The sequence below is a fragment of the Homalodisca vitripennis genome, chromosome 5 (assembly GCF_021130785.1).
Source record: "Homalodisca vitripennis isolate AUS2020 chromosome 5, UT_GWSS_2.1, whole genome shotgun sequence".
Lineage (NCBI taxonomy): Eukaryota > Metazoa > Arthropoda > Insecta > Hemiptera > Cicadellidae > Homalodisca > Homalodisca vitripennis.
This window is the reverse complement of record NC_060211.1, coordinates 60,430,239-60,441,466: the sequence shown is the minus strand read 5'-3', so window position 1 is coordinate 60,441,466 and position 11,228 is coordinate 60,430,239. Positions and strand designations below refer to the sequence as shown.

The 11,228-nt window shown below is 33.5% G+C and overlaps 1 pseudogene; it reads right to left on the bottom strand.

Annotated features, from left to right (window-relative positions):
* Window positions 1–473: 473 nt before the first annotated feature.
* Window positions 474–1,570, bottom strand: LOC124363849 (annotated as a pseudogene).
* Between the last annotated feature and the right edge of the window lie 9,658 nt (window positions 1,571–11,228).

The following is an 11,228-nucleotide window of genomic DNA, read 5'->3' as shown; positions in this document are numbered from 1 at the left end:
CAAAATTATGACAACTGCTGCTATGTTAAGTAGTGTTTTATAAATCTTTCTTCAAAATACGTATATTAACTTTGTAATACATGCGGTACCATCCCATTCAACATGCTCGGACCATCTAGGTAACTTTCTCCAATCAGAAATTGGAATTAAAAAAACTAAATTTTGTATTCACTTACTCAATAAATTTTAAAAGAATCAGAAAAAAAATATACTGTATAATAATTATTAAAGATTTGCTTAATTTCAGGTTTATTATAGTGGTGCGATATATTACTATGTAAGGTAGATATCCAAGGCAAAAAGGATAAAGTATACAGTGAAACCAAGAAGTTTCATTTTTACCAATCACTTATACTACCTGTATTAATAGACTATAAAACGTGCTGATAGTTGTATTACTACAATACATGCTAAAGTAAACCAAATAATATCGGTCGTTTGCGGACGAGCGTGGTGACACACCATACGAATCGTCAGGACTTGTCACTGTGGCTGATCGAGTAGTGACTGGTCAACATGGAGTTGTGTCTGCGGAAAGTCGAGCTGTTGAGATGACTCAGAGTATTTTCGCCGATTTCGTTGGTGGGCCTCACACAGCAGAACAGGTACTGATTGAAGTGTTTGCGAAACGCTTTGCTCACAAAGTACAGAGCGATGGGATTGATGCAAGAGATGATATAACTGAGGCAGAATCCGACGATGCGCAAAGCGAGCCAGAAGTCGTCGTAGTCGTCATGTGAAGATGTATAGAAATGGAACCACAACATGAATATATGGTAAGGCAAAAAACACATTATGAATATGATACCAAAAGCTAGAACCATTTTGGCGACTTTCTTCCTCGCCTGGATCTGATTCGACTGGCTCTTGCAAGGGTTGTGTTCGCCGGGTAGGGTCCTGGTGCTGAGCTTGAGATGCCTGGCCATGAGCACGTAGAAGCCTGCGATCACGCACACAGGAATTGCGTAGTAAGCAAGGAATTTGAAAAGGACCATTCCTTTCTCGTACGTAGAACCGTATTAACTCGGGAAGGGCGAGCAGTACAAGATCGTATGGTTGTCTTGCACGTCCACAGACTGGACATTGGAGAATATGGCTGCAGGTAGAGCCAGTATCAAAGACATGATCCAGATAAGTACTGCCGTGATGATGGTGAGCGGCTTGGAGGAGATGTGACTTCTGATGGGGTTGACGATGGCACAGTACCTCTCGGCACTGAGGGCGGTCAGAGTGAACACGGATACGCCGATGGAGACGTCCTTGGTCGCTTCGGACAGTTTGCAGATCAGCTCACCCCAGGGCCATGACTCTATCGTGTACAGAGTGGAGGTAAATGGCACACAACTAACGATTACGAGCAGATCTCCCAGAGCCAGACTAAATATATAAGTGTTGGAAACGTTCCTCATGGTGCGGTGACGCGCGAAGATGAAGACCAGTGTACTGTTCCCCAACACTCCCACTAGGAAGATGATCGCAAACACTACTGGCACAATGTACGTCTCCGGTCGTTCAGAGTAAGGAACGTAGCCAACCAATTCAGTATCATTCTCGTAACCGTGCATCCATCCAGAGGCGTTCCTATGGGAATCCATAGCTGGTTCTGTAACAGCAAATATAATAGTAATTAATAGGTTACTAAACATTTAAATTAAGTTTTGATACAACCAATAGATTAAGGAGCTGATGTTATAGAATCATTCTTCGACCATAAGCTAGAATCTAAATATAAAAATGTAAATGAAATTACGTGATGACAGCATACAATTTATATTACATATATTACACCTTGTTTTTATTTAGAATTTGCATACTGAAGTTACGTGAATAGTTGTTTGTAGCCTGATTTTTTTTAATTCATTGGGTTCAGTATAAAATCCTAATGTGCATGAGTTCCCCATGTATATGAACAGGACCTGGCTGGATTTATTTAGATTTTTATTTTTCTCATTCCCGAAATTATATTTAGTGTAAACGTAACGTTCTTGTTGTAGAATTGTAGTGATAATCATACTCCTAATGCTTGTTAGGAGTCCGTTTTACCGTACACAAAATCCTGCTCCCTCAATACCTTTGGAACTGCTGCAGTGAGATGGTTTTTTAGACAATCTATTTCGAGAATGTCATTTAATAATAATGCACATTATTAAAAATGTTTTAATTCTAATATTATTTTACTATGTTACATCCATTTACTCTAAGTACTATGATATAATATATACCATAAGTTTTACTGGTCAAATAGAGCAACTGCAATCACAAAATGTAGTGATCTTTATGAACGTTTAAGACCGTCCCTACAGCCACGTGCCTGACTATTGTATGGTGATTATATTTAAAATAAACTCGTTGTATAGCGGTCTCTAAACCTGAAGGGGTTTTCCCTTCAATACAACTTTTGTTCATATGCAATTCTGTTAATTGTGGTGACTTATAGACTAAGCCTGCGAAATTATGTGCTGTGAATTCACCTCCCCCGCAGAATATGTATAAGGATCTAGTGAACTCAAACTGTGCGAGATTGCAGACTAAACCGCATCCAGTGGACTCCTTTACATTTCTCTAGCAATGGCCAATGCTATACATTTATGAATCAGGTCTGTTTTATTTAATCGATTATAGCATAGGCGATCTCCGGCGATATTTTACTCTTTCCTTTCCTATCCCTATACTTAATTATTCATTCTACGATTTAAAAAGAATAATTTAATCCTTTTATTTAATAATATTTCTTTGTCCATATCTAGTCCAGATTTTTTTAAATTTGATTGAATCCTATATCATTGTACACATACGCATATCGTATACTTTGCTCCTCCGAGGTAAAAACTTTGTTTGTTAAATATGTTAACGTCCACTCTACAATGTTATACTCATATGCAAGACTCAAAAAGTACTGTGTCACTGGAAACCACGGCAATTAGGGAAAAAACTAAAGTTTTGGAATAGGATCTCAGAACGCAGTGCCCGTGATGACTGTCAACTCCACTTTCCGCGTGAGAGACATTAGCAGGGAGGTTTTCCCCTACATTGGACGTGCCTCAAATCATATAAATCATATAAAATGCCGTCCCTGGGTGCCTCAAAGTATTGTCACGAGAAACGAAGAGGAAAGGGATATTGTGTAGTATTAAAACAGTATTTGCTATTATAGAAGTTACAATAGTATTATACAAGTATTTCAGTTAGTAGACTTGGTCTAAAAATTAAATTTAACTGAGAATAGGTCACAGCTTTTTATTTTTATTTATTTATTGAATATAGGTGTTAGCATTTTTAGAAAGTGTAAAGTAAAAATAATCAAACTTATTTATAGAGTGAGAAACTATTTGTTACGATATTGTTTTATTTTAAAATTACAATTTTCAGTCAGATATAATCATTTTTAGGTGTTTTGTATTACTGATAAACACAGACGGCGGGGAATATTGCAGTTATGGTTATATGTTTGATTTCTAAAGAATAATTTTGGTAATTGTGTAATTGGTAATAAATTGGTAAAATTGGTAATTGGTATAAGTGGTAATTGTATAATTTTGTCAGAGTATAATTTGGTAATTATGGTATTATTTAAACAGTTTAATTTGGAAAGCATTGATATTTTATATTTTTCGTACTCATGCTACGATAGATATCTGTTATCTGCTGTATTCGTGTGTATATTAAACTAGCACAATAGAAGTAGTTGGCTTAGAACTAGGAAGGTTATAAAGTTCACAGATGTTAGATGAGGGATCAATAAAGGACCGGTACACAAATACAGACTGGCTGTCATTTGTCTCACAGTGAGACAGTATGAGGCTGGCTGATTGACACAGATTTCCAAGGCATGCAGTGTTCAAACATAGATTAGGTAGCAATTTTCTCCTGATTTCGTCACTGTTATTTATGAAGCAAAGTAGTGCATATGAAATCACAGTGATCAGCTTATAAATGTTATATGTGTATGTGTGTGTTATATTAGAGGTGTTGGTGGAGTTCCTGTTTTTCTTTGTGCTCTCCCAGTTATCATGATGTCTGATTGGTTTGTCTGCTATGGCCCTATTCCTCAAAATATCGATTTTAAAGTGCACAAGTGTGTACGGAAATATTTATGAATCTGCACAGAGGAGGAAGACAAATGGAGACGTTATTGAATAAAAAGAAGAGCAAGAATTCTATTGCTAGTTAAGTCGCAAAGTATTAATCCTACTACAAAAATAATTAATGATATCAATAAAGAATTACTATTGGCTGAGCGCAAAGCCTATCATTCATGGAACTAGACAAATGTCGTTTATATCTGTCTGTCTGCCTATAAGCATTATGTTTTGGAGTAACCTATAAGCTTAAAACTATGAATGTAGCTTTATTTCTATATCAGGATAACTGATTTCGATGATGGTGTATATCACTTCATGGAATTTGACTGAGCGTTATCTAATACATTTTAGGTATCTTGGGTATCCATGACGACAGCAAATCCAGCCGAATAAATAAATAAATTTGTAAGCAAATCCTGTATACTTATAAGGAATTGCAACGTATGACATTTTAACTCATGTAGCCTAATTATACCAACACATCTAACATCATTTTGTGGTAACTGGTTTTGTAGACTGCTATCATTTATACACTAATGTAAAACACGATTTAATATATAAGAAATTAAATGTATAATATAGCATAATATATTGAAATTGTGCTTGGAACTTTATATCAGCATAGATGAAATGAATTCTATGATGTTGCATGTCTAACCAAGGAATTTGGCGGAGCGATATTGCAGCCTATCAGTCAGTAGGCTTAAATAAGTTTTCTTTTGTTTTTCTGATGATGTAACAATTTCTTTAGTTATTATGTATCTATAATATAAATAATTTTAAAATCACCTCAAAAATATATAATGATATAAACTCTTAAACGATATCTAATTATAATTATATATTTATTTCTTCAACGAAACACCAATCCTTGTATCTTTATATTTGTCATTTAAATGTAAATAACGTTATAATCTTACCTTTATTATTTGAAACAAACAAAAAATTACTAACTTGTTTTATACAAAGTCAATTAAGCTTTATTTTTATTTGAACGACGAAAGCATTGATAGAAGGCGAACAAAGGAAAGCAATCATGTAACAGCAAAGGTGTTTTCTACTAGGGATTTAGTTTGGATTGGATAATGTTCCCACTCCAGAGAATTTCTTATCCCTAACTCTGTCACGGATTTGAGCAAAAGAAATATTAAGTAATTCTTTGTGAATCCTTTGTGATTGATGCATTATTTATGAGCAACCAATGGAAATAAATCGCATTTTAAGGAATAAAAGAAATCACAGCAAACCTTTTTAATTTCCTATTATTATCGGTTTTATAGCTATCTTTTTATACGATAGTTAATTATCTTTGATGAACTATATAATCCTATTGATTATTCCTCGCTAAATTTATTATTTTTAATCTTTTAATTTACATTTGAGTATTTCTAGCTCAGCTACCTTTAGCAACAACATGAATATATAACGAGTTATTAGAATTACAAATACCCGAAACTTGCAACCACTATGCCATCAAGTTCTCCCAGCTAAAAAACTATGAATTTTGTAAAGGTAATAATTAAAATGTTTGTGAATGATAAATATTTATATTTTCATATTGTTTAATATTAATATAATATAAATTGTTACCCTGCTAATTTATTATATCTTATACTTAAAAACATTATAAGTTGTACATGTAGATATTTTATATAAATTAAAATGGTTTGGAATTATTCATGAATGTTACATGTATTTTGTAAATATCACTTAAATCCGAATAACAATGAAAGCAATAGTTGTTCATTTTCTTTCTAAAGGTATTTTTATTTAAAGAGTCTTATGAAGGCTTTACAAGTCCTTGCTGTCAAAATACCTCACAAAATTAAACGTAGAATTGTTTTGTTCTTTTTTTATTCTGAATTAAGTGATTTTATATGTATAAGGTAAGTATAACAGTTTTACTAAATATAAATCACGTACCTAACTAAGATTTTCTGTAGAAAGACCAATTACTGAAGCTGTTTGGAATACAAAAAAACTTACAATCATAGGAAAATCTTAGCTATAATCATCATACACGGGTATTGCAGTTGTAACTCTTGAGGACACAATGTTGATGATCTCGAGATTAAAACACTTGTATTTACGAGTTAACGTTAAAGAAGTTGATTGATGTCTTATTTTACCACGAGTTGTTAGGATTAAGAACACAACCAATAGACTAACGATTAAAGACCTCTATCCGTGTATGGCTAGTCAGGACATGCTATTTGAGCGGTCACCAAAGCAGCAGCTACGCTCGACGTTGCTTGACTCGGTTGTCTTGGGATACCGACGTACTGATGGAGATATTCCATACGGGCCCTGGCCTGGCGATGCGCAGTGGTCTACTTGTCATTTGGAGGAGTGGGGGGTAACGCTTCCCCTCAGTCTGTATCGTGGAGCTGTGTAGTGCGGACCCTCGCGCTTGCTTGTTCAACACTCTTCTTGCCTCTGTGATACTTGCACTGTTTTGCCGCCGTTACTGCTTTATAGGATTTCCGTGTGATATTTCTGAAATGGCGGGTGTAAACTTCTTGAAAAAAGTTGGAAGTGGAAAAGTGTATCATAGCCAAGCTCGAGAAATCGTAGCAAACGTTTATGAATACATGAAAAATGAGAAAGAAAGTGGCGCCGCAATAAACATAAACAATGTTCTCGTCCGTGTAAAAGCTGCAACTGGCGTGCCATTGACAACTATTAAAAAAATAGTTTTCTGAGAGGAAAAACATAATTCAAGACAATGCAGAATTCAGCACTCCGAAAAAGAATCGAAATCGTACAAAACCTAAAACCGATCTAGACAATTTCGATGTAGGTGTTATTAGGAGGACTATAAATGAATTTCACCGAATTCATGGCGAAAGACCAACAATAAAATCTCTGCTATCTGTTCTGAAGAGTTCAATTAATTTTAAAGGTAGGTTCTTTCTCTCTTCGATGCATTTTAAAGAAAATGAATTTTTAGATGGAAGAAGGCTACTAATGACAGAAAAGTATTGGTAGAAAAAATTAACATCCGAGAGAAAAGAGTAATTTTTTTGAAAAAAATTACTCAGTACAGATCTGAGAACAGACCCATTATTTATATGGATGAAACTTATATTCATACGACTCATGCAACCCCTAAAGCCTGGACTGACGACAGCAATGAGGGATGTAAAGTACCAGTTAGCAAAGGAAAAAGATTAATTATAGTACACGCTGGAAACGAGAAAGGGTTTATAAAAAACGCGTTGCTAACTTTTGAATCAGGCAAAAAAAACCGGCGATTACCATAACGATATGAACTCTTGCAAATTACGAGAAATGGTTGAAAAGTAAAATTAATTCCCAATCTCCCTCAACATTCTGTTATTATGATTGACAATGCCCCATACCACAATGTCGAAATTAACCAAACGCCAACATCTAATTCCAGAAAAGGTGACATGATTAAATGGCTATCAGACAGAAATATAAATTTCCAAACAAGTAGCCTAAAACCGGAGCTGTACAGTTTGATTAATTTACAACAAACCTAAATTTAAAATGTTCAAAATTGATGCAATTTTGGCTGAACACGGTCATTTCAACTTCTGCGCTTGCCTCCCTACCATCCCGAACTTAATCCTATAGAAATGATATGGACGTGTCATGAAACAGAGGGTGGCTAAACGTAATGTGTCTTTTTCAATGGAAATAATAAAGCAGCTTGTGGAAACAACATTTGAGGAAATAACTACTGAAGAATGGTTATCTCGTGTAAACCAAGTCAAAAAAGTAGAGGAAGACTACATTAGGTTAGAGCCTCAAATTGACGAAATGACAGAACATATCGTCATTAATTTGCAAGATGATAGTGACAGTGACAGCAGCATGAGTGAGAGTGGCAGTGATGATGATAATGGTGACTTTAATCTAAGTGGATCGAAGCTCTACCACAGTAACCAGTTTACAGCATTCAGTAAGTAAACAAAATTATTGTTCTTAAATCCTAAGTTTCAATTGTATACATTAACGTTTAAATTCAGATAGAAATATTTTAATTGTTACTATTGGAAGTATGTTAAACTATACTGCCAATGTTAAATTTGTCTAACATGTGTTTAAATAATCGTACGCAGCACGCAGATCCAGCTCACTGACAATAGTGACAGTGGCAAGCTTTGTGGCGCGACGGCGCGGCGGCAGACAGCCCCTCCCTCTTTTGACGGCTTCTCCCACTCCGTAACGACACCACTCCCCTGTTGCGCTTCTCAGGGCCCGTATGGAATTTCTCGATGTATACCCTCTGTACTTGACCGGGCCAGTGACACGTACTGAAACAGTAATACATATGGTTAACGTGAATAAGCTGATGATGGTGTCAAATGTCTTTTATTTTCCCATATGGTATCTAACAATCCAACATTTTAATATCCATTGGTTTCTTACAGAGTATAACGTTAGTTCTTGTTTTTATCAATTATTATCAATATTATAATTTAAAGATTGTATTTATTTATTTTTTTAGTAATACTAGAGTGAAATAAAATCTATTTTGATGAGTTACTAATAATATAAAGATAATTAAGTAAAAGAGGATTTTAAGATTTCTCAAATAATCATAGGCTAATAAATATAATTAATCCAACAATGGAATAACGAAGAGTATGATAACGAAAAGTGGTGCACAGAAATGGGCAGCCCTTTCATTTTTCTCTAAAAAATCAATAGAGTATTTATTCAACAAAGAGGAATTCATGTACAAGTAACAAGTATCTAGGACCTTTCTATCTGGAATAACTTATATTGAATAGACCAATTTATATCATCGATACAATACAATAAATATTTTTGGTTCAAAGAATGATTTAGGCCTCTATATTGAAATTTAAAATGCTGTGACAAATAAACATTATTGTAGTTGTTTATAAATACCATTTTTCATAAGATGTGTACAAAAAATATATTAATAAAATTCATATTCTCTTCCACACTTTCTATTGTTTAGCTATTAAAAAATCTTGAATTTCATTATGATATCCTTTATAATCATAATATCCTAAATTATGTTAAATATAATGAAATCCCTTTGATTTATCTTAGTTATAAACATTTCGCCTCAACATTTATATATGTCATTCAATAATTTATCTTTGTTTTAACAAAAATATATTAATGGATAAAAAAATACCTAATTATTACTAATTGTTATATCTGTTTAAATAGAGGATTGACTATTGTTACTAAATATCTTGTTTGTAATTATAGTGTTTTAATATTGTATGAAAATCCAGGCCAAACAAAATTCTATAAATAAGTATGTTTGTTACGAGAGGATATTACCTTTAATTTTCTTTATGGATAAATAATTTGTTTATGATTTTAAGCATGAAATAAGTGATTATTTTATACAATAATTATACAGTATAATAATGTTCTACAATTAATATTTTTCAATAGTTTAAATTTTATAGATTTAACATTATTTTTTTACCGGATATTTATTAACTTTTAACAGAATGAATTTTTCTGGATCCATAATATATTTGATTTTATATAAGGTTTTAGATACAAAGTTTAAGTTGATGTTGGAGGGCTGCTAAATAGTAAATTATAACTTCCGTTGGTGTTCTGGTTGTTTTCTTGTTTCCTCGTCTCTAATTAACTTGTGTGGTACAATTGTGTCTGTATTGAGTTTGAGGAGATATAAATAAAAGTTCATTTTACATAATTGATTTATTTAACACTAGCCTAAACCCGCGGCTCCGCTCGCGTGGCAGTAGAGAGGGCTACATCAATCAAGCATCGAAAAGAAATACTAATTTTATTATACGTTTTTCCAATTAATTTATTGCTCTACTAATACATCGTAGCATATCATAAAATCTATTATAAAAGTTTTTTGTTTATTTTAATGCGTTTTGGTAAACAACGTTATTAGTTGTATTATTTGGAGCATAAATATAAAGGTTCTTCGGGTTTCCGACTCTTGAGCAAGCGACGTATAATTGACCGTGCGAGAAACATGAGGGTTCCAGATGGATTCCTGCGACGTTAAGTGATTGTCCTTGTGCCTTATTAATCGTCATTGCGAACGCAAGTCGAACGGGGAACTGAAGTCTCTTAAATTCAAATGGCAAGTCGGATGGAATTAAGGGGATGCGAGGGATGAAGACATCTTCCCCGGCAGATGTTCCCGACAAAATCGTTGCTTCAATGATATTTGGATGTAAATTTTTGACGGTTAGTCGAGTGCCGTTGCACAATTTTGGTGGTCGTAAGTAAGGAAAATAACACTGTTCTTGGAAATTGTAAAAAAGATATCAAATCACGTTTATCAAAAATTTGACATTTGTGACACGTTGTAAATGTCAAAAAATGTTTGTTTACATAGAAACGTCAAAAATATTTATGTTTACTTAGTTACTGTCAAAAATAACAACAATTTTTTGTCGCATTATATATGTTTACAAAGAACAGCTGATTAAAAATTTGAAAAGACTCTTTCACTTAATAACATATGTTTGCTGCAATGCATTTCTTACGGGTATTTCTGTAACCAGTGGGGCGGAATCCTGAATCGGGAAAGGGATAAAAAGTATCCTATAACCTTCTACAGATCAAGACGAACAAATTTAAAAAAAAATTAGGCGAATCCGTCCAGCCGTTTGTGAGTGATGCTGTTACACACGAACAGTTTCATTTTTATATATATAGATTATTAGGAAATCAATAGATGACTGGGAATAATCAAGGAAGAAGTTAATGATAATTTATATATATTTAGTAACACGTGTTTGTTTGTTTACATTGAGCCAACATAAATGAATAATAGTAAAATATTTTTAATATCAGGTTTTGACATTATAGCTTTTACATTGATTTTCGAGTACTTTTAAATGTGGTCACTCAAATAAAATCCACAAGTATAATTACAATAATTATGAAATAGAGTAAGAGGGTCAAAAGGAAATATATCATTTTTATCACCAGCCTATATCTAGCCGATTACACCTGTTAATATCCAATGAGACGTTTCAAACAATCCGAGAGATTCTGAAACAATAATGCGGTACAATCCCCACTAATCACTTGATTAAAGCAACTGGTTTCAGTCAGGGTAGTTCTATGGTTTACAAATGTTTATTTTTCTAATGCTATTTGTTCTATATATAATTATAGTGTAAATATTTAAAT